Consider the following 24,890-nt stretch of genomic DNA (forward strand, 5'->3'; position numbering starts at 1 on the left):
GTCTCAAGCTGCACTACAGACGCTGAAACTCTCTCTCTCTGAAGATCCAGACTTCTCTACTACCATTCTTGGATATTTTTTCATCTGAAGGTGGCAACTGAAATTCAGGGTGGTATGTGGTTTCTTCTAAAACTCCCTTCTAGGAATAACAGTTTTAAGACACCACTGAAGAAACTGTATTGCCCTGCATAATTCAATCCACAGAGCAGAGTGGCTCCACAGATGAACACCCTTGTGGGCAGTATTTCCCAAGGCGTGTCCCACAGAAGCTAGTGCAATACTGTACACATGATGTCTCAGAGGTCCACAGAGCACACTGGCGTCATACAGGAAGAGTCCAGAGACTTCACCACAGCGAGGGAGCAACCAGATGTCTGAATTGGGTGAGGGCGCCTACCCCCGGCAGGGCACGTCTGCACCTTCCCAGTTTATCAGTCAGGTCGCCCGCCCACACAGCGTTCCCCATTCAGGTAAAAGACCGACCATCTCTTCATCTTTTCCTTTCCTCTCTATGACCAGGGAGGGGCCTGCTAAAGTCTGTGAAGCACATGCTTCTTCCAAGTGGACAGTGAGCAAGGGGGTAAGGGGGAACAAAGGAAGAAGACAGGGCCGTCTCTGCTGAGGTGCCATGTGCTTCCTCTAGCACTCTGGAGACTGGTGGGGAGAAGTCGGGAAATGGGCCTTCAGCATCTTCAGGGCTTTGGGAAAGGCCTTGTAATGGGCTGAGACAATCCTTAGGATGGCCACAAGGTGGCAGAATGGATCAACAGAGAATGGATCAATAGCCCTTTCTTGGTACTCAAAACAGAAACACACACACACACACACACACACACACACACACACACACACACACAAAACTTGGTCACAAATTCAGGTCTTTGAGGATCACGAAGAGAACAATGGTTCCATTGTCAAGCCTCTGCTGGGGGGCACTTCCACTGGCCCCCTGTGTCGAATTCCTAGCACCCCTGCTGGGTGATAAAAGGATTAAAGTATTTTAACCAACCTCTCTACCAGCAGGGGCTAATATAGCCCAGAGCAATTAGAACAAAAGCCTAGGTCACTACACCAGAGGAGTTTCTTGCCACCCAGTCGCTCACACCCTAAGGACATGACAGCACACTTGAAATTAAAAGTTAGGAATGCAGACCATGGGACATATGATGTTCAATAAAATTCTTAAATATTTATTTTAACCTAAATCATGTGAAAGCAAAATACTGTTTTTCCAAAGTTACTAATTAACACCCAAAAGAAAAGCAATCCTCTGGGGTGGTGATTTCATTAAATCCAAGTGGAAGCCAGGGAGGTGTGGTAACTGTGGCACCTATCTGAGGCCACCTACCCTGAGGGCCTGTTGTGTGTCAAGGCTTATCTCAAACCTTGAATTTTTATGACAGGTGGGTGAAGAGCAATGTGCAGGTCGCTCTGTGGTTAAAAATTCCTTGGATATTTTCCACAAGAAAAAAGCAACCTTGACTTTTTTTTTAAATAGAGGTTGTCAAAGTATGCAAGGGTAAGGAGATGCTCACATGGGTATGCTCCATGCAAACCTGACTACCTGAGTTCAATTCCCAAGACCGCCCTAGAAATGGTGGGAAGCCCTACTCCACAAGGTTCTCTCCACAAGCATGACCCACTCAGAGAATAATAATACAGCGTTTTTAAAGTAATCGTAAAGTAATGACTACCTCCTTACCACAGAAAATACAAACAGGGCCTCCAGATTACAAGGAAATTCACCCTTGTCCCATTGGACTTGAACCTGGTGTTAGGGACCTGAGACCAGCCCTGTGTCCATCGAGAGAGAGGAGGCAGAGATAATGAGACTCAGGAAGTCTCCCTTCTCCAAGGCTGATCGCTCGCTGAAGAAAAAGCAAGCTCTAAGTGAGGCAGCTGTAGCAGAAGCCACCGGCAGGCAGTTTTGTTTATAAGTGTGCATTGTTGTGTGGGTAGGGAAAATCATGTAAGCAAGTTATCCTCACTTCTGAAGACTACAATTTCTCTTCAGAAAAAAAAAATTTACATTTTACCAAAAAAATCCATCCTGTGGACCAATAGGTGCTCGAGTCAATGGCTGCGTGTAAGAGTCTGTGATTACTGCTTCCAGCAGCAGCCACGGCTTCCCCCAACCTCAGTGGAGAAGCAAGCTTCACATCCGATACCTCACTTCAAGGTATTTTAATGTGAATTCGAACTTAAATGTCATGAGAATAAATTAACAGAACTGAAAGTCTATCTGCATTCAACTGTGCTCTCCATCATTAAGTTATCATTGGTTGATGAACAATGATATTTTCGGTTGACATTTAAACATCTGAATAAGTACAACCTCCAAAAAGGTCAATCGGCCTATGTATACATAGATACACACATGCACACACACACACTCACTCCAGTGACTCCTGGTCAATCCTTAATTCTTAACAGTCAACCAGACAACAACCTCCACTCAACAATTAAAACCCTTGGCTGCTACACTCGCAGTCTGGTCTGGCGCTCATTACATCTGGAAGACCTCTCTGGGTTCAAACGGGCTAAAGGGGTCAAACATCGTGCCGCTGAATTTCTAGCTCTCCCAAGAACTGGGTTCTTACGTCACCCATAGGATGCCTATGGTTTCTAACAGTCAGTCACCTAGCTCCATAGGGTTAATCAGCAGCCCTAGGTGGCAAGCAGAGAGGGGTCTTCAGAAAAGGGAAAGCAGGGCAGGCCACTGTAGACAAGCACAGCTCTTAGCAAATAAATGCACACACTCTCTGAAGGAAGCAGACTTTAAATATAGAAATCTTCGTTGCTGCCATTTTTCTAGGACAAAAGACAAAAATAATTCAACATCTGTTTTTCCCATCTTGCATGATTTGCAAGGTCTCAAGTACCAATAGTATTACTTATTCCCAAACATTTCATTTCTCAAGCGGATCTCAGAAAGAGGCTATGGATGACAGAAACATTAGATACTGTTCAGGCTCTCAGAAAGTGAGCAGCAATGAAGGAGGCAGCTTACACACACACACACACACACACACACACACACACACACAGAGAGAGAGAGAGAGAGAGAGAGAGAGAGAGAGAGAGAGAGAGAGAGATTGCCATTGCCATTTACAGAGGTGAGGGCACTTAGGGCAGGGGCAGCAGGTGAACATGGGGACCCACTTGATTTTGGAGAATTGGAGACTTTCAAAATAATGATTTTTTTCTACCCAAGTACTCCACTGTAATAACAGGTGAGTCGGTTTCTGAAGAATCCCTCCTTCACAGTCATGCCTTTGAAATCTCCTTTGAAGCACAAGCCAAACGTTTATCCATAGTCCTGGGAACCACTGCTGTACCTCTCCAGAGGATGCAGTGTGCATGTTAACAATGTACATCTGTGCCAGCGCCTCTTACATGACAGATCTCATCCCACTCATAACTATATCCTATTTCCTAAACCCCCCTCCACCTCTGAAGGTGACCATTACCAAGATTCTCCAGAAGTCAGGAGAGAGCAGAGAGTCCTTGGAGCGGTGAGTCTCATCTTAGGAAGGCATTCATTCACTGCAGAGAGTATGCCGCAGAGGGAGGAGAGGAGGAGGGAAGATGGCCCTGCTCCACAGAGCCTAAAATTCTCTGGTATAACAAGGTACGAGCTGCTCTGGAACCAGGGCTATAAAGTATGGCCGGGCTTGATTAGTAATAGCTGCCGGGACCTCAGGATCCACACAGGAAGGTGGAAGGGGCAGCTGCAAAGTCTTCTCCTAGTAAAGGACAATTTCAGAGAAGGGCAGGGCAGGGCAGGGCATCCGGGTATGAGTCTAGGAGAAATTTCCACTACGGTGCTGCAAAAGGAGATGACAGGACGGCATGGCAAGATCCTTGAGAGGATAAAACCATATTAAGTTTGAAAAGCACAGCGTCATTTGGGGCTCATAAACTCCCTTCTGTTGCTGTTCCTACAGTGCCCTTACCTGAGATTATTACCAAGCAGCCCACAGTTGGCCTAATAGCCTTAATGGAGCTTTTCACTTTGGTATCTGGATTTCTAAGTGGTAGTCAGGAAGGTTGCCAGTCTTACTCGGTGAAATTCCCAAACTCGGGACCGATGTGTGGTCCCACCCAGGCAAGCCTATTAATGTGGGAGTTGGAATGCGCCCAAGGATGCAAGAGAATCTCTCTCTCTCTCTCTCTCTCTCTCTCTCTCTCTCTCTCTCTCTCTCTCTCTCTCTCTCTCTCTCTCTCTCTCTCTCTCTCTCCCCATCACAGGCCCCCGGAAAAGCATCTAAGGTAGAGTCTTCCCTCAGAAAGATCTGGTGACTTCTTTTCCTTCTTTATCATTGAGAAAACTTGGAAACTAGTGGTAGGATTCTGACTTTTGGAACAAAATTTTGCAGAAAATTCAGGATGATGTTTCGGTCAAGGTAGTTAACCAAATGGAACAAGCCCTGTCAGTGCGTACTCTCTGCCCACCATACAGTCAGTCCTTAAGCACACTACTGCTCATTGCCACCTGTCCTCCAACGTATCACTGCCCACCATACAGTCAGTCCTTAAGCACACTACTGCTCATTGCCACCTGTCCTCCAACGTATCGCTCAGTCATGCTTGAGCCTCCATTTCTTTAGGTATAAGCTAAGGAGAACATCAGGGTCCAAGTTACAATTTGCAAAATCCGTCAACAGTGCCCATACTTGTAACAGTTCTGCGTTTCTTTTTTGTTGCTCTTATTCTGTTTTGGTTTTGGCTTTTGTTTGTTGATTTCTGGTTTTAAAAGTAAGATAAATACACTGTTGTAATACTGGAAAGCTGAGGAGGTAGATGGTTGACAAAAGAAAACAAAACCAGCCTAGAAATGTATCTGCATGCAGATGACCAACTGATTTACTACAGGCTCATCCAAAGCCCCAGAGAGGAGGAGATTGACATCCATACATGGTTCTGGGAAAATGAACGCACAGGCAAGAAAGGGAAGCAAGAGCTGAGAACACAGAGGCAGAAGGCCAGGTAGGGCACGTGTGCGTATGTGAGTGTACATGCGGGTGTACACGCAAGCACAAAATTAGACTCTTCTAAACAAAACAGCTCAAGACAGACAAGAAATTCTAAGACCTGAATATGCCGTCACGGCTCTCAGGAGGGTTTGTAACTCATAAAAGCACAAGCCACAAAGAACAGCAGCAGAGAAATAGGATAACATTCGATTAGAACTCTGCTCAGGGCCATCAACAGAGTCATAGAAATTAAAGGCACTTCACAACCACAAATCTGACGTGGGATTAGTATTGAAAATATTCAAGAAATTCAACTCACAGGAAATAAAAGGCAAGAGACCTGAATAGATATTTCTTTTTTAAAAAAGGATTTATTTATTTTATGTATATGAGTTCACTGTAGCTGTTTCCAGACACTCCAGAAGAGGGCATTAGGTCCCATCACAGATGGTTGTGAGCCACCATGTGGTTGCTGGGAACCGAATCCAGGACCTCTAGAAGAGGAGCCAGTGCTCTCAACCTCTGAGCCAGCTCTCCAGCCCGAATACATAGTACTCAAAAGACCTAAAACTGGTTGAGTATTTGAAAGACAGGTCTGGTACTACCGGTCATCAGAGGAAAGCAAATGGAAAACCATAAATACACCACTGGGATGTCAGGAAGGCCATCAGAAGAAGTCAAATGCTAACAAGAACTGGGGAGGAGGGGCTGGGGATTTAGCTCAGTGGTAGAGCGCTTACCTAGGAAGCGCAAGGCCCTGGGTTCGGTCCCCAGCTCCGAAAAAAAGAACCAAAAAAAAAAAAAAAAAAAAAAAAAAAAAAAAAAAAAGAACTGGGGAGGAAAAGGGAGTTCTTTGTAGAAAGAAACAGGAAATAAATTTGTACAGCACATGGAAATCTGTGTGAAAACTCTCATAAAAACAGAACACAACTACAAGCCCCAGCACTGTACATGCAGAGGAAGGAGCTGAAGTCAGCATGTAGAGGGGACACCTCCTGCTCTCTGCAGCATTATCACAAAAGCCAAGGTGTGGATGCAACCCAGCGCTCACTGACAGGTGAGCAGGCAGAAACGTCACAGACACACAGACACACACACAGAGACAGACAGACAGCACACACAGAGAGAGACAGACAGACAGACAGCACACACAGAGACAGCACACACACAGAGACAGACAGCACACACACACACACACACGAGGTTGGAAATACAAAGAGAATGGAGTAAAACCCTATCATTTGTAGCAATATGGATAAGCACCAAAAGATATTATGTAAAGTGAAGTAAGCACATGCAGAAAAACAATGCTTTGTGACCTCATGAAGTTAAACTCATGAAGCGAGAGGACAGTTGTGGGTGAGGAAAGAAGGGCGAAGAGATGCTGGTCAGTTTCAGTCAGATGGAGGAATACATTCAGGAGCTCTCTGAACAACAGGGGAACTTCAGTTACTAACTGTGTGTCACACATTCTTGAAGATCATTGAAATAAACGTCAGTGTTCACCAGGAAAAGGCAAGCATGTGAGGTGGTGTGTGTCAGTAGCTTGTGACTTCATCTGTAACACACACAATTTCAAAACACACTCTATCAGATCGTACAGCCTTCCCTTTTCAAATGGAAAGTCTTTTATATGTAGAGAACAGGATTTGAAAAGTATTAAATACATAATTCAATATAATCTGTATCTTTGTTAAGACAGTAGCAACTTCCATTTCGTCTGAGACTGAATATAAGAGATTCGAACTCTGACCCAATCGCTGACTCTCATTCGTGACTCACCCGTCTAACATGCTCACTCAGTGTGTGCCCTGTGGAAGCACTGCATTAGGATGTTGCCTCACAGATAAGCAAATTGGCACAACGTACTTTGGCCAAAGAAATTCAGTCTCTCAGGACTGATAGTAAGTAGATCCTCACCAACAGCTACAATGAGGATAGAAATTTAGCTGTGAATTATGTCAGTAGATGGGAAAGTTTTCTGATTCCCCAAATCCAACCACTGCCCCTGCCTCACATCACAGCCAGCACACATCAGAACTCCTACGGCCTATCCCATTGCAATCTTCTTACCCAGCCTTTGATCCTCAAGCTCCTCCCAAGCACATTACTGGGAGGGGTGAAGGGGTCGTAAACACCCAGAAGCTCTCCTTCACTTGACTGCTTGATATTGATTACCTCCTACAAATTAAGAAATGGGATTATACCCTGCATTAGCAACAGGTCTTTATACAAACAAGGTAGTTTCCAAAGTGTATTTTTATTGAGTTATTTACATTGTTAGAAACAAAAAAATGACACTGATAGAATAAAATAATACCAATACTGTACTAACAAATTTGCATGGCCTTGGACATGAAACCCAGCTTAGCGAAACCATGCTGTGCTAAACCTGTAGGAGACCTGGACTTCCAGTGCCCTGTGCCTCTCATTGCCTCCAGGGCTATGAGCAAACTACACACAAGGAACAAAGGAGAAAAGGGAACAAGAGAGGACAGGATTGGATCCTCTCTACTGACTGATCATGCATGATGACGTTTCTGGTGCTGACTGTGTACAATACTGACAGCATGTGTATTGAACGACTGTGTTACTGGATGTGTGCAGTTCTGGGTCCTAACAGTCCTGGGTGCTTGGTGTTGAATGTATGGGCTTTCGAACACAGCTATGTTCTTTTGGATATTTTCATGGTGGTGAGCCTTCACCCTTCCTAGGGAAACCTGGCATTTGAAAATATCCATTCACCCAGAACTTGGCTTCATAAAGAAGTTATTTAAATTCATCCAGCTCCAAAAACACCATCTAATAATATGAAAAGGTAACTTCCCTTGGGATTACTGTGCAACTCCGCTAACCCCCAAATTGTTCTCAGCACACCTTGGGTGACAGCATCAGGGGTTTACAGACCACTTGGACACATGACAAAGTAAAAGAACAGCACACATGTATAGTCTCAACTTTGAACTTTCACTTCATTATAGCTGATCCAAATTAAAATGCAACCATCATTAAATAATTAAATACACTCTCCTTGTGTTGGAGGATATTTATTATCTACTTAAACTCTATTAAAGCAAATAGTTTTATTCCTTATTCTTCTGAAACAAGGGATCTATATTATATACATTAACCTCTACAAACACACATTTTACTCAATGCAACTATCTTGTAAGTAAATCATATAAAAACCCGAAGTGAAAAGGGGGTAAGTAGGCTGGGCCTCAAACTCTACACTCAATCTCCCAAATGCACAGGATGCTTCTCTACTATTTGTACTCTGTGCAAAAATTAAATTCCTATACATCAAAACATGCAAAAGTACAGAATCGGTGATTTTTTTTCCTCTTGTATCTCTTTAGTGTGTCTTGTCTGAAATGTACATCATTTAAGCAAAGACACTGCACATGAAATCACACACACAAATTTTTAACCTATCAGTGCTGATCTCTGGTTTTCTTCCCAATTCCCACATAAACTGTAGCTGTCGGAATCAATTAGCATACAGAGACGAAAATCGCTGTCTATGATAATCTATTAGGGAAGAATCAGAGGAAAAAGCAATCACAAGGGGAAGTATGTGCAGCTGTGCAAAGAGGACGAGGACCTTCAAGTGCTGAGCAGTCATCCCTTCCCCTTTCACCTTCCCGAGGGGCCCTTCAATTAAAATCCACACAACAACAAACAGCCACTCCAATCCCCCACCTTTGCGCAGGTCCAAATGTCCCACCTGTTGCTTTCATACTTGGTGGCTTTTTTTTTCTTTTAATCTCATGCATCTCCTGTGGTATTTCTCATCCTTGGAGGTGTGGACAGTTTCAACATACCTTTTTTTTTTTCCCTATCATATACAACAAAAAGAGTAAGAAACCCAACCCAGCATTCTGGGCTCTTTCCTCTCTCCCTGCATTTCCCTAAATATTGGCTGTTACTAAACAGGCATTCATCAGTGTTCTTCCCAGCCCCAGACTCTTCCAGAGGCCCTACCCACCCACACCCCAGTCCAACCAGACAGGACTCAGCCTCTGAGCCCTAACAGACTCACCACTCCTCCAATGTCCTTAACGTTTATTTGTGCATCATACATTCATGTTTTATGGTATTTGTATTAGTCAGGGTTCCCTAGAGTCATGAAACTTACGTAATGTTGCTCTATGTTGAGGGAATTTATTGTGATGATTTACAGTCTGTAGTCCAACTGACCCAGCAACTGGTCAGCTGTGAAAGGGAAGTCCAAGAATCTAGTAGTTGCTCAGGCCCACAAGGCTAGTTGTTTAAACTGGCCTTCTGTAGAAGTAGGTTCCAACAGATGTGCTGGCAAGTATGTACAAACAGGCAAAGAAGGGTGAGTCTTCCTTCTTCCAATGTCCTCACGTAGGCCTCCAGTAGAATGTGTGGCCCAGATTACAGGTATGGGCCATCATGCCTGGATCTGGGACTTACTATGTCCCAGGCTGAACCTGAACTCAGAGATCTCTTTGCCTCAGTCTCCTGGGATTTAAAGGCATGTACTATTTTGCCTGGGCCTAAACTTTTCATGGCCACTATGCCTCAAGATCTCCAGGTTAAGATCCAGGTCAGAAACTTGTGCCTTCCAGCCTCAAGATCTGCATCACTGGTGTGCCCTCCAATTCTGAATTGTAGTTCATTCCAGATATAGTCAAGATGATCATGGAATAGCCATTACAGTATTTTTAACTTATATATGAAATGTACTAGGACTAAGACACACAGACACTACTTGATGACGATCTTGTGGGAACTATACTCATCTCTCTCTCTCTCCCATGTCCCCAGGAAATGTCTAAAACTGCTGAACTCTGGAATGTAGGCAGTTCCATAGCAAACAGTGAGGCTAAATTCTCTAGTTTGGCTGATCCCCAGGAAGATCAGCAAAGTAGTAAAGTTATGGTTCCAAGACAGACACAATACACCCTGGGCCAACATTTATTATCTGTAAAACAAATGCATCTTCCCTCTAGTAGCACGGAGATAACGTGAACTTCTTGAACTTGGAAGTAACCAATTTGGCTAGACTCTTGTTTCCTGCACCATCGCCCCCTACTAACCCCCACCCCCACCCAGCTTACACCAGCAGGCCTGACTTCAACACAGTGCTGGGCTTACAAGCTTCATGCTTCCTGACTAGCTTCCAGCTGGACCATCTCCTCGGCAACCCTATTAATTACATAACTTGACTGCTTTTATTTTTTAATTTTTTTTAAATTTTTTCCAAAATATCCACTAAGAAGAGTGACTGATGCTCAATGTGCATCACCTGCTTCTGTGCTCAACCCAACATGAATTCTTCACAAATGATCCAACCAGAAACTTTTAGGCAGAGTTGATTCCCAACTAGAAGCTTCATCACTACTGAATAGCATTCATGGTACTAGAGCATACTATGCACAGCACCAGGAGAGAAGAGAAATCGTGAATATCACAGAGCTGTGGTTCTAAGAGCCAGTCGTGGTAGATGTACCAAGGATTCACCTTCCAGACACAACAAGGCTGGTGCACATGTGAACTTGCAGACAGCGTGCTCAGGGTCTGTAGGACTTCAAGCCAGAGAAAATCCAAGCAAGGAGAAAAGTAGACACAAAGTCCCACCCTTAACCAATGAGCAATTGTAATGAATCCCTACTGAGAAAAGGAAAATGGGTTTTCTCCACTGGTGCATCAACTACATTCCGAGGCAGACTATGCTCAGGAGTAGTTAACCAACACAAAACAGACTCCACAAGTTTTATGCACATTTTTTTCTATTTTGTCTTGATTTGGTGTTTTTTTCTTTTGGGCTTTTTGATTGATTTTGGATGCTTTGTTTTGTTCTGTTGAATGAAAGAAAATATAATCTGGGTGTGCAGAGAGGGGGGAAGAATCTGAAAAGATAATCCAAATATACACTAGGAAAAAGAGTTTTGTTGTTTTGGGTTTTTGGGTTTGTTTGGTTTGAGTTGGGGTTTTCTGGCTTTTTGAGACAGGGTTTCTCTATGTGGCCTTGGCTGTTCTGAAACTCACTCTGTAGGCCAGGCTGGCCCTGAATTCACAGAGATCTACCTGCTTCTGCCTCTCAAGTGCTGAGAACTTGGATCAAAGGTAAACTGCACCACAGCCAGGCTATAAAAAAAGTTTTCAAAAGAAACAAATCAACAAGAGTTTATGCATATCCCATAAATATATAGTTATTTTGTGTCAATTTTTAATTAAAGATAAATACAACAGAGATAAATTTTAAACCATAAATAGAGAGATTAAAATACATAGAATGTTACCACCAATCATATCAGTGTATTTTTCTATTTTGAAATCTTCTAACTTGTGGATATTAGGGGGGATATGCACCAGATGACTTATTTGAATGTTCCACATGATGCACCACTACATTACCCAGGATCCTTTACAATGAACTATCTAATTAATGTTCAAACACCCAAGAACCAATAAAGGTTCAAGGAAACAACTAAAAATCTACTATTAATATAAGAATTCATAGCCACCTTTATGCAACTGACATATTAAATAAATTTATACCACAGACCTTTCCCCCTCCCACGGAAAAGGAAAAACTTCTTCAAGAAACACAGACAGCTCTTTATGTGAACTTTTCAAGTTCTCTGAATACATTCCAACACTGAAATTTTCCCCAGCTTCTGTAATATTCTGTTCACTTCCATGTTTTAAAACTATGCTCGAAACTAATGCAAAACAGCCAACTGCACTAATCTATAATATATTCCAGACATGAATATTTTTAAAATTCTGGTTATCAAACTTACTATTCCTGTGATTTGATATTATGCTTAATTGATTATTTTTATGGGAAGGTCATGTCAACAGCTTAGCAAACTAACAACCAGCTGATACTGGTTTCAACCCTACTATTTAAAGCCATTATTTAAGCTATTTAATACAGTGTATTCTGAGGTTATGGGAAAGGTAGCTTATTTATTTAAAAAAAACTACTAATACACACCACACATCTACTGGACTAGATATATTTTCCATAACAACTCCTTATGTATATAATTTATATTTAATAATCACTAAAGAGAAATATCTTAGTCAGTGTTTCTCTCTCTCTCTCTCTCTCTCTCTCTCTCTCTCTCTCTCTCTCCAGAATAAGCAAGATTGTTACTTTATATCTGCTACAGGAAACTTTTCAGGTGAAATATTCTCATAGTCCCTTCAGCCACTCACATTCTTTCATACTCTTGCATTGGTCACATTCACCCCCTGCCCCCTTAGCAAAGAAAAAGAAAGGAAAGTGTTGTGATACATGCTGTAATTTTGTATCCAGCACACTTGAAACTGAAGATAGGGTAAGAGGCCTCACACCTATACCGATGCTGTTCCAACTATGACACAATCTTTGAACGTTCACTTTTGCAGGAGACTAAGTCAAGGCCATGCTCAGAAGCTGCAGTTCAGGAGGAAGAACACCCATTTTTAAAGACGGCAGAAATCCTGTAGGAACTAACATATACCTTGAAACAAGCTAAGTGACAATTTTAAGGGCCTCAGATCCACAGGTCACACATCATGTCTGCACTGACATCTGCCCCAACAGCCAGTACCTCACCTGATGTTGTTGGCTGTGATGTGTCCACTTACTTCTCAGATTTTCAGATCCTCTTTAACTTTTCAGTAAAGCCTTCTTGGCAGTGATTCAAACCACACACTCGAGCACACAGTAAGCCCTCAAGTCAAACATGCAGAACTGACAAATTAAACGGGTCTTCCGATTCACTGAAAAAGGCCCGTCTATGATTCGCGCCACATCGCTGAAACAGATTAACTAAGCGCTACGTTTTCTTAGCATGCCCTAGTTTACTAAATTAAGTTCTGAGTAGAGTGAACATAGATTTTGGGGGGGGGGGTTTGTTTTATTTATTTATTTATTTATTTATTTATTTATTTATTTATTTATTATATATGAGTACACTATATCCGTCTTCAGACACATCAGAAGAGGGCATTGGATCCCATTACAGATGGTTGTGAGCTACATGTGGTTGCTGGGATTTGAACTCAGGACCTCTGGAAGAGCAGTCAGTGTTCTTAACTGCTGAGCCATCTCTCCAGCCTGGTTTTTTTTTTAATCAAATCTTTTATTTTTCTTATCTAAGCCTAAATTATGTTCTGAAAAAAGTTTTTTTTTAATTAAACATTAGATTTCTAACATTCTCCTGCATTGCACTGGGGTTTACATTATTTGCTTTCTGCCGCCAGCTCAGTGCTCTGTCTACTTAGTCGTATGTAGTCGTAGTCGCAGGCAACCTGATTCTTCATCCAGTCAGTTACTCAACACAATCATCGCAACTCACATGGACAAAAATGTCACCAGGATCATCTATCATCACATAAAAAATAACACATAATAGTATTGGAACCTGGCCCCAAAACCGCCATCCGATATCTGCCGTAACTTTAGAGGACTGAGAAATAAATAAAATATAACAAAATATTAGAATAATTTTTATTTAACTCCATAAATAAAAAAGTGAACTTACAAATTATTACAAATTTTAGAGGTATGATTAGTGTGCAGTTACTTTTTCTGAAATAGTATGAGAAAAAAAAACAGGAAAAAAAAATGGTTTAATTACAATTAAGCCCTTTATACAGTCCAAAATGAGATATAGTATCTATCAGAAGTAATTTCTATTTGGAACAGATGCCGGGGGCGGGGGTGGGGTGGGGCACCAGAAAGAAGGCTCTAAGTCCACACACAGACTCCCCATCCTTACTGTCCAATGGTGAAAACATATTACACAGATAACAAGATGGACCAAAGAAACCGCTCAGAAGGCAAAGACGCTGCTGCTGCCTAGCAACCTGAGTTCTGTCCCCGAGACCCACATGGTAGAAGGAAAGGACTCTTGTAAACTGTCCTCTGACCTCCGTAAGCCATGTAAGCCACGGTAGGTGGGAATGTGGATATACATGCACACGGGCACATGGGCGGGGGGCATAGGGGGAGAACAAAATAGGAAGGAAGGGAAGGAGGGAGGGAGAGAGGAAGGACGGACAGACAGAGAGATGAGCGGACAAACAGACAACTAAAGAGATACCTTGAAGGGTATACAGCACACTTTAGCACTGGTAAGAAGGCGGAGTCAGCTAAGCCCAGCCCAAAGCTCTATCACTCAGATGCTTTATATTACTGACCTAACGAGTTCTCCTGAAACATGGTGGTAAGTCTAATGCTCACTGAACAAAGTCCTCGGGAGGATTAAATGAGAAAACTAAGCAGAACCTCAGATGCAGTTCTGACAGATGTGGCCGCAACTGTGGCTGGCGTTTTGGTGGGCTCAAGAACCACACTCATCAGTGTGCAAAAGGACACTGACATAAAGCATGTAACTTTAACGTGAAACATGTTTCCCTGGAAATTAAAAATTCCATTTTTAATAAGAATTTAACTGTTAGCATCAGTAAGGTAATTTTATACTAAGATTCACTATATTTTTTTTCATGAACACTAGGGATGTAATGCAGTGGCCGTGGCACTCCTGAAATCATATCAGCTGTAATTATCTGTTCAAGATCATCTCCACAATACAATGCCTGTTGTGGAAAGAAGCGGGATTTATGGGACCCACCCCTCCCTGAAGACACATACAATGATTGATGGGGGGGTGGAAAGGCATTTTCTTCAACAGTACAGGCACTGTTAAGGTTCCTGCAACTAAGCCTAACAAAAATCAGCAGGCCCCACAAAAATAAGGTGAAAAAATAAACTGTTCAAGAGGCCGTACAAATGAGTAGTATACAGTGTTGACAGTTGCTTGTACACTGTGTCCTCTGGTATTTTCTCTTCAGAATTTTATAGTCCGTACTCTAAGAGACAATAAGCTTAGACTAGATTGAGAAGATAGTCTAAACTACCATGTATCTCAAAAGAAAGAAAACAGTTTGAACTCTATTAAAAGCAAAAGCTAGGGCCCTTCAAAGAACGCCATTCTTGTTTCCCAACCCAACCACATCACCAGTCAAATTTAATACATATGAAGATAAGCAATTACATATGGCTCTAGTTAGCAAATCACTCCAACCACCACCGCAGAACTCTCCCTTCGATTCAGAGAGCACTTTCACAGAAGGAAACCCCAAGGGATTACAGAGACATGTGAGACAACGCTTGAAGAGAACTACTCCCAAACACAGTTAAGATGTGTGCTCATCACAGGCTTCCTAAAGACAGCACCACAGAACTCTCACTAATGTTCAGTTTTACTAACAAGCTTTAAGGCATGTTGAACATTCAATTCCCAAAAACAATTCATACATTTCAAAACATCTCAGAGTATTTAGAATGCAGCATAAAAAAAGTGATTCATGCTTTACCCAAGAATTATTAACTACCAGACAAGGACACTGTCCTAGCCTGCTACATCCTCTTCTCTCCCAGTTCAGCTCTCTGACCTACTTCCATTAGACGTGGCCAAGAGCTGATGTCTTCAGTCAAAATCTGCAAACTCAGGCTACTTCCAGGCCCATTAGTACTGACCACACAGAATTAACACGATAAAAATGCAACAGAGCAAAACAGGAAAGAAGCTGTTTCTTCTGCCTTCTGCGCTCACTACTGGACACACGCTACACAGAGCCGTTCAAACCTGACACACAGAAAGAGACAGATGGGTATCATATTAAGAGCATATACTTGACAAACTATGTAATGGGCATGAAAATACACTCTCTTCGTGCTTGCTAATGAAAATAAATGAGGCTCCAGCCAATCAATACTTGTAACCTGTGTTGTGAGATGGAATTTAAAATCAGAAAGACTTAGCCCTAGGACGTATCAGTGCTTTGACCTTGGGCAATTATATCATCTCTCTATAAAATGAACCACAGAGGGTCCCTGGGTTTGGTAGAAAACTAAGATTAAAACGTGACATGGGAAGCATGATGCCTGGCTTTCCCTAAATATACTGACCTTTTCCATAAAAACACAGCTTTTAGTTGTTAATGGGAACTGAATAGAATACAATTTAACACAGTGGTTCTCGACCTTCCTACTGCAGGGAGCCTTCAATACAGTTCCTCATGTTGTAGTGACCTCCAATCATAAAATTATTTTGTTGCTACTTCCTAACTGTAATTTTGCTCCTATTATGAAATGTTATGCAAATATCTGCTGTGCAGAGTATCTGATGTGAGGCCCTCAAAGGGGTCTTGACCCACAAGTTGAGAACCACTGATTTAATGTTTCTGTAGTTAAGTGTGTGTCTAAGTTTCCATTGCTGTAAGGAGACACCATGACCAAGGCAACTCTTATAAAGGACCACATTTAATCAGGACTGATTTTAGGTTCAGAGGTTCAGTCTATTATCATCAAGGGGGGAGCATGGCAGCATCCAGGTAGGCCTGGCACAGGAGGAGCTAAGAGTTCTACATCTTCATCTGAAGGGAGTTAGAAGCCTGGCTTCCACATGGCTATGAGGAGGGTCTCAAAGCCTACCCCCACAATGACACACTTCTTCCAACAAGGCCACACCTCCTAATAATGCAACTCCCTAGGCCAAACATATTCAAACTACCACACTGTGAAACTGACATCCTCGATGTAATCTCATCTGATTAGATAGAGAAACAAAGCAATGTGTAACTAATGTGTTCACTGCCACATTTTTAGTTTAGATGTTAGTGCTGAAGGGACTCTCCTTCCCAACAGATGAATAAAGTCCCACTATGGTGTCTGTGTAGTAACTGCCTCACACCTTCCCACAGGTGCATCCACCTGATGCCCTGGAACAATGGAGTTCATCCTGAGCAGAGAAGGACACAGCTGCTTCCCCCTATAAATAGCTTGCTGGGCTGTAAGGTGAGAGCCCTTTCGAGCATTCACACCATCACCAATTAAAAGTATTTCACTCCTAAGTGGTGATCAAGTTGTAGAATTTTTGAATTCTGAAAAGTAGAAGGAAAAATAAAAAAAGAAAGAAAGAAAGAAAGAAAAAAAGAAAACTGCCCAAGCTACAAGAAAGTACCTAACAAAAAGGCAAAATAAACTGCAGAAACTGGTGGACAGGTTGGTAAATAAGTAGGCAGTTCCTCAGAACTGCTCCTTTTGAAACAGATCGGTGCAATTTACTCTGTCATATTTACATGAGCAATTTTTCGGTGGTTAAAACTAAAGCAAAATTTATTTTAATATAGCTCATGGGCTAGAGTGGGCTGACACTTGGTAGTAAATTGTTCGATGAGCTTGAAATATACAAGATCATACATAGTGCCTGATCCCCAACACTGGGGAAAATTTCAATTCCATACATATGTAAGTACGTACCTATGTGGGCACTAGACCTCTTGGATAACAAAATAGCACTGTGGGCAGTCTTTGTGGAAATATCTCTAATCTGATACCAGTATGAGAACCCTTATCAGAAGAAGTTTTCCCAAGAAGACTGATGCCCAGACACATTTGCCATACAGTGGAATCTGAGCTAATGAATTTGTTAAATGCAAATCTCATGATGCAAACAGCTGCGCGAGGCAAAGAAAAGGATGAAGGAAAGGGCTGGCCCGGTGTTTTGATAGATAAAGGCACTTGCCACTAGGCAGGGTTTGTTCCCCAGGACACACATGGTAAAAGGAGAAAACAAACTCCTCTCTCTGTTCCTCTGACCCCCGAAACACAAGTGCACCACCACATACATGTACACACAGTACATAAATATGTGTGTGCGAGGTGGGGGGGGGGGGGGGAGCTGTCTCCGGAGGTTACCCTCCTCCTGAAGACTAGGGAAGGACGCCTTTTCACAAATGGATGACAGATATCAAGCACAACACATGATGTCTTGCAAAACGCTCTCTCGTTGACTGTCCTGCAGGACGGGACATTTTCAAAGCTATTTACTCATCTAGACTCCCAGACATGGTCAAAATCAAAGGCCTGGACCCAAAACCTGGAAGGACGTCATCAGCATCCAACTTCAGCCATAACACAAAGAGCACAATGAACACCTAACCTGGGAGCTCCTCAACAGAGGGTGACAGACACTGTGATGCTTTCTCCCGCTTACTTGGCAACAACCCAGGCAGATGGCTTTCATGCCAGGTGTTAGCTGCCACTCAACCATCCACCATTTCGACACAGCCATTTTATTCACCCTCATTCAGTTCTGTGCAGCTGAGACTCCTACAAGGAAAGGGCAGAGCAGCGGTCCTAGCCCCATGGTGTCTGCAAATGTTTCTTGACATTCCAGGAATGAGGAATCTACACAGTATCTTTTCTTCACCTTGAATAAACAGGCCAAGAACCCGGAAGAGTCAAGCAAAATGAACTCCAGCAATGAGCCCAGCTTGGTGCCGAGCTGAAGCCTCCTCTAGCAACTGAGCACTGTAGCCATCGGCTCCCTGTGAGTTAGCTCCTCGGCCCTTCTTTACTAAAACACCGATCTTCGGCCCAGGAATCTGTATTCTTTTTTTTTTTCTTTTTTCCTTTTCTTTTCTTTTTTTTCCAGACCTGGGGACCGAACTCAGGGCCTTGCGCTTGCTAGGCAAGCGCTCTACCACTGAGCTAAATCCCCAACCCCAGGAATCTGTATTCTTAACAAGCAGAATTGGCTTAACTCTCCTCCTTTGGGAAATGGAAGTAAGGAGGTTTTGAAGCAATCACTGGATTCCTTGTCAAAGGCCCCGCATCCCTGATGCACTTACTAATATTTGTGCTGTAGCCCTGTGATACCAGGATTTTCCTTCATCAAATCAGATTTTTTTAACTGTGTGTTTGTTAATAAATACAGTTAAGTGCCTGTTATCCATTTTAGGAAAGCAGACCTTGGCATGAGACACTACACGAGGCATGCTGGCAGTAAGCTGACTTCAGGATTTCAGAGTTTGGTTTCTGTGACACATTTATAAAAAGGGGTAATGATTTCATGGTCTCATCACTATACTTAAAGTAGACATGAGCTGAGAATAGTTTTAGCACATTTGCCTGCTTTGCACAGGGCCCTGGGGTCCGTCCCCAGAGCCACATAAAGGGTGTGGCTATAACATCAATAATAAGAGAAAATTAAGGGGGTTGGGGATTTAGCTCAGTGGTAGAGCGCTTGCCTAGCAAGCGCAAGGCCCTGGGTTCGGTCCCCAGCTCTGAAAAAAATAAATAAATAAATAAATAAATAAATAAATAAATAAATAAATAAAATAAAAATAAGAGAAAATTAACACAAGTATTTTCTCTTTTATCAAAAACTTGTACAATGAAGGTTATTTGTTTAGGATTTTTTTCTACTTTTAGGCAACTCTTCTTTCTCATCGGGCCATCAAGCCTATCGTGAATGTATTCAGTAGTGTAAAGCCCAAGTGCCAAATTCAGCCAAAGGCGTCAATGATGTTCAACTCAGAAATGCCGCCTGCTTGAAAAGAGGCCTCGATCTCTGAAGAGGGGTCTCAAGAGCAGACTCTTTCAACACTCCATTTTGCAGATAAATATGTGACTTCAGACTTTAATTTGGTCCAAATCACACAGGTGATAGATGGAGATGACCTAGCATTCTTAACCACTACCATAAACTATATCTTTCCAACATATAAATATCCAGAATAAAATTTCTGTCTTTCCTTCCTTCCAGAGTCTGTTAATTAAAGATTGCCTATGTTAAGAACAACTCCTGTGTTTCCAATTAGATCTTATATATCAGGTCCTGTCCAGCACAAAAATGGAACTACCTCTTTAAAACACTCATCGACTGATAGTTCACGGATATCCTGGTATGTTTGGCCATTGAGGAGTTGTTGGGGATGTTATTGTTGTTATTTAATTCTATGTAACCTTTTTGACCAAGCCCAACTTCCAGGCTTAGAATGCTTTCTGCCTATGGCAACTCTTTCTTACTAATAACAGTATTTCTAATAAACACAATCCCATAGGTACTTATTCTCTAGCAGGCCATAACATCCCACTGTGGATTTTTTTTCACCGAGAACTGTGACCTGAAAGCAGGCATTGTTGGTTGGCCTGCCTCTGCTTTCTGATGCTCCAGTATACTGCAGGCACATGTTCATACTGCTCGGCTTTTGTGAGTTTGATCCTACTGGGTGCCATAACTAACTTGGTGATAACAGATATATTTAGGTCCAATTCTTGAGAGAGCAAGGAAGGAGAAATTATGAACAAAAACTATTTGGCCTGATAACTTAAAACTGTTGGTTTCCTGAGTAAAACAAATCCTAGTATTTTATCTGTGAGTACTTTTCTTGGTTTCTAGAACAATGACATTACAAAGGTGATATTTCCAAAGCCGATCTCACATCCTCTGTACTTTGCAACCATAAATGACAAATAAAATATACTGCTTCTCAAATCGCACACTGCTCTTACTTTAAGAGTGAGTGTCCTGTGAGGCACTGGGTGCATTTACTAATCAGTCACAGCCCAGGCCTGCCTGCACCCTGGTTTCTGCCCCTGAAAAGTATGAAAAGGCACCCAAGGAACTTTCCTGCCTCATTCAGTATCGCACACGTGGATTCCAGGAAGCTCTCCTGACATCAATACTGCACTGACTCAGGTAGGGAACAACTAAATAATGCCCAGTCACGCCCCACCAGACACAGGCAGCACCGCCTCTCCCTACCTGGGACTTCTTCTTTGCTCAGCCCTTTGCATTAACTCTGAGTAAGACAGCATACACTGATGGATATTTCCACTCTGGGTCAAGGCCACACAGAAGAAATGCCAAAACGTTCATTTTTTCTTAATTTCCTAGAGTCTAGGAAGTGCTGAACTTCCAGTGATTCTCAACCTTCCTAGTGCTGAGACCCCTAAATACAGTTCCTCAGAAAGTATTCTGCTGCTACTTCATAACTGTAATTCAGCTACTATTATCAACATAATGTAAATATCTAGATGCAACCCCCAGAGGGGTCATGACCCGCAGCTGAGAACTGCTGTCCTATGCTTGTCAAAACAAGGGAAAGCAAACAGAGAGATGTGTAAGCGGTTGACTGTCAATCAAAACATAAAACTAAAACTCCTGGAGAGGACTTTCACCCGCCATGCCTTTAGCAGTTTTTGTGTTTCTTAGGCAGAAAGAAAATGAGTGCTTGAGATTTACCATGCAGCTAGACACTGGGCTTGGTGCTCTTTCCAGAGCTTCGTGGACTTGGAAGCTCCTTGTCAGGAGAACAGCAGTTTCCAGAAGCCCCTGAGCAGCAAGTGCTATTTTCTTTTCAATCCTGTAACCAACACTAAGCACCAGGATTTGGCCCTCGAACCTTCTTCACAACCTACTGTCAATGCTGTGGGTTTCCTCTAGTTAGGCTTAACTCTGACTTAAGAGTGACCAGTGCTGGGGTTGGGGATTTAGCTCAGTGGTAGAGCGCTTGCCTAGCAAGCGCAAGGCCCTGGGTTCGGTCCCCAGCTCCGGGAAAAAAAAAAAAAAAAAAAAAAGTGACCAGTGCTAAATGAAACTTCCTAAATCTTCTCTTTGACCTTTAGTCTGCATGCTAGGTCTTAGAATAACCATGGTGTTGTGTGGGAGAGGGAATCCACTTAGAGAATAATTTTTAAGATAATGTCTGTTTTGTGGAGCTGGAGAGATGATTCTCATAAGGCTGAACTCATAACCAAAATATCAAGACAGTGTCTGTTTTTATATAGCATCTCTTTGTTTAAAAAAAAAACTATTGTTATTTGGAGTAGTACATGCCTAAGACATAATTTATTAACTTCCCTGAGGTGCCGATAGCGATATACACACAAAATATCACATATACCTCAGAGTGAATTGGAATAACTAAAACAAGTTTATACTGGGCTTCAAATGCTAAGTCTCTCAGCTTCTTCTCACCGATGTATGATTCCAAACAACAACAAGCCTCACCAGATTCACTACAGACTACGGTCATATATCCAGTCTGAGAATCCTAGTAGTTATACCCAAAGTCTTCTGTGTTAATTTCTGGGGTTTACATTATGGAAGTTATAGGTGTTCTTAATCTAAAGTTTAAAAAAATAAATAAATATCCACTATTGCTTCACACCTGAACATCAGTGCTTTCAATGCACAAGCTACTGAGAAGAGGTTTACATGGGGCTTCGAGATGGCTCAGTAAAGTGTTTGCTGCTCAAGCATGAAGACCTGAGTTCAATTCCCAGAACCTACATTTAAAAAGCCAGGCATATCCGCCTTGGTGGAGGACCTAGGGATATGGAGCAGGAACTGGTTTGGAAGCTTCCTCCCTAGTGGCTAGCTCTCCCAGCATTGAAAAGTGCAGCACTGAAAGGTGGTATGCAGGCTGCGGGGGAGGGAAGTTAGCAACAGTATTACTTGGACACCTGGCCTGTGTGCAACAATATGGAGTAAGAGTAGCCCTGGTAAGAGGAACCCACTAGTGCAACAGTGGCAAGTCCGTAATGGAGTCATCAACACTTTCCAACTGTATCTGGTGCCTTCTCCACGCAGGGGATTTCATGTCTGGTACTATATAAATCCAATCAGAAACCTATGGCCGAGGAGGTCATGGGAAGCTGGGTGTAGTTTTGCTGAATGGACCCAGAATGATCATGTGATTGTCTTCTAGATAACTGTGTTTATGACCCTGAGTTAGTGCTGCTGTCAGCTTGGGCCAGGGAAGCTCTTTCTGCCATGGTCAGCAGAAGCAGCAGAGACTCAAAACTGGTCCAAGGTCTGAGGCTACATTAGTTAAATGTCCTACTATAAATGGAACACTTGCATCACACTTTTAAGGGTCAGGGAACAAGGCAGAAAAAAGAGTGAAATGGATGTATATAAGAACTTCAGGAAAGGGAGAAGAGAGGGGCAGAGAGCACTGACTTCCAAGCATGGGGACTGGTACACTCCTCAGCTGCTGTGATCTCATGAAAAGAGCAAAGCTCACAGGACCCCACCCCTCTGGGAGGATTTATATGAAGTTCACAGTTGAGGGGAAAACATGCTTGCTGCAGTAGTGTAACTACTGAGAAGCTGTCCACGATCCTGTAAACAACTCTAAGGAAACTCACTGGGTCACACACATTTTATAAGGCTCTAATGAAGAAAGGCAAGTTGGGAAGAGGGCAGGACTAATGGGAGGGAGACAAGAGAGTAATGGGAGTGGGGAGTAAATATGATCAAGATACACGCAGGACAACATCACAGTGAAACTCATTATGGTATATAATTAACAGATGTCTTTACATTTTTCTTCTTTAAAGTCAGTTGAGGGATGGCTGAGACAGGAGCATCCCTGGGTTTATTGTTCAATCAATCTAGCAAAATCTGTAAGCTCCACGCTAAAGAGAAATGCTATACCAAAACCAAAAAGGTGGACAGCAACTCAGACTGCATCCTCCATATACATATACACACATGTACACACACATCTGTAACCACACACACACACACACACACACACACACACACACACACGCTTATATATACTTACAAACCAAGAAAGAGGTTTATACACTATGTGTTTATGGACAAACAAAATGAACCTGTGATTCTGAGATCACCTTCATACTCCCACCACTAATTTCTACCAAAGCAGAACTTGTCTCCATCACTTGGTCTAATGCACAATTTCTTCTTGACACTAATTTCTATTTTGGGGGAGGGGTGCACACGTTCAGGTATATGCACTTGCCACAGTACATGTGAAGGTCAGAGAAAACTTCAAGTCAGTTCTCTCCTTCCACCATGTGGAGCTCAGGGATTGAACACGGGTCAACTTGGGGGCAATTGTCTTTACTTTTGGAGTTATCTCCCTGGCCCAAATGTAGAATTCTTAAGCATCAAAGAACCTGACAGAATCTAGAGTCCTATCTTCTCTAAGAGCCTAAGCCAATTCACCCATCCCTCTCTGTACCTGACTCCAAATATATAAAAATGCTTTCCTGAGCTGTGCCTGTGTGCTTCCTCTCCGCCTTAGAGAACCAAGAGCTGTTGCAGAGGAAGAGCCACACAGCAAAGGTTCCAGTAAGCGACCAGCTACTGTTACTGTCTTTGCTAAATCCTACCTGCCTACCACAGACTGACAGTGTCCTACCCAGAATCCTGGGTCCTTTGGACTGCTAAATTATAATGTCATGTATTAATAGCAGTGGAATCCTAAGATCCTAGAGCTAGAATAGTCCCACCTTACTAATGACACTACCGTCTAAAGGAGTAAAGCACCATCTACTAAAAGGTCAGTCTTTCTCTACTAGCCAGTGTGCATGCCCGTGTTGGCTTCAGTACTTAGGGACTGAGAGGATTAGGAACAGTTTAACAATTAAAGCACAGTTCTTTGTTCCCTCCTATGCTAAACTAACAGCTAACATATACCCTTCCTTCCACATAATACTGAAATGTCTTCACCTTTTCATAAGGTTGGCTAATTCTCAACTGCATTTAAAATTAATCCTTTACTTATAAGTTTACATAGCACCCTTCCTGGAACACCCTACAATTGCTTCTAAAGTCTAGATCCTTTTTTAAAGAAACAGCAAGATTCAATGTCCGGGTTTGGAGGAGGGAATGCTGTACATGCCAGGAAAAGCTCAACCCCGCTGTGTGCTGACAGTTCCTCACCACATAAAGCCACTGGAGGCTCAGTTTAAAGAAAAGAGATCTAAAGAAAAAGGACCCCTCTAGTCTAAATTACTAAGCCATGTCATACACAGCCAGGAATGGTAGTGCACACCTATCACCTAGCACTTGAAAGTCAGAGGCTAAGGTAGGAGCATCATAAGTTCACAGCTAGTCAAGACTACTAGCCAAATCCTGACTTTGCCTCTCCTGGCCCCTTACCACACAACACATGCACACAAACATTCATTCACACACACACACACACACACACACACACACACACACACACACACACACTGACTGATTTTAGTATTTAATAATAATGCATCCTCCAATATTACCTGACTGAATAGTAAATCTTTCATCTGTGTTGTCTGTAAAATGAGGT

The 24,890-nt window shown here is 42.5% G+C and overlaps 1 protein-coding gene and 1 long non-coding RNA gene across 7 annotated transcripts in view; one reads left to right on the forward strand and one right to left on the reverse strand.

Moving 5' to 3' along the window:
- The window catches only part of Rapgef2 (Rap guanine nucleotide exchange factor 2), a 221,672-nt gene that overhangs the window by 161,467 nt on the left and 35,315 nt on the right, over positions 1–24,890 (reverse strand).
- LOC147996308 (uncharacterized) lies at positions 299–15,729 on the forward strand. Its single transcript, XR_015675897.1, has 3 exons — positions 299–470; positions 13,752–13,887; positions 14,462–15,729. It is a non-coding gene; the product is annotated as an uncharacterized LOC147996308 (long non-coding RNA).

The sequence above is a fragment of the Rattus norvegicus genome, chromosome 2, assembly GCF_021556685.1.
Source record: "Rattus norvegicus strain SHRSP/BbbUtx chromosome 2, alternate assembly SHRSP_T2T, whole genome shotgun sequence".
NCBI lineage: Eukaryota > Metazoa > Chordata > Mammalia > Rodentia > Muridae > Rattus > Rattus norvegicus.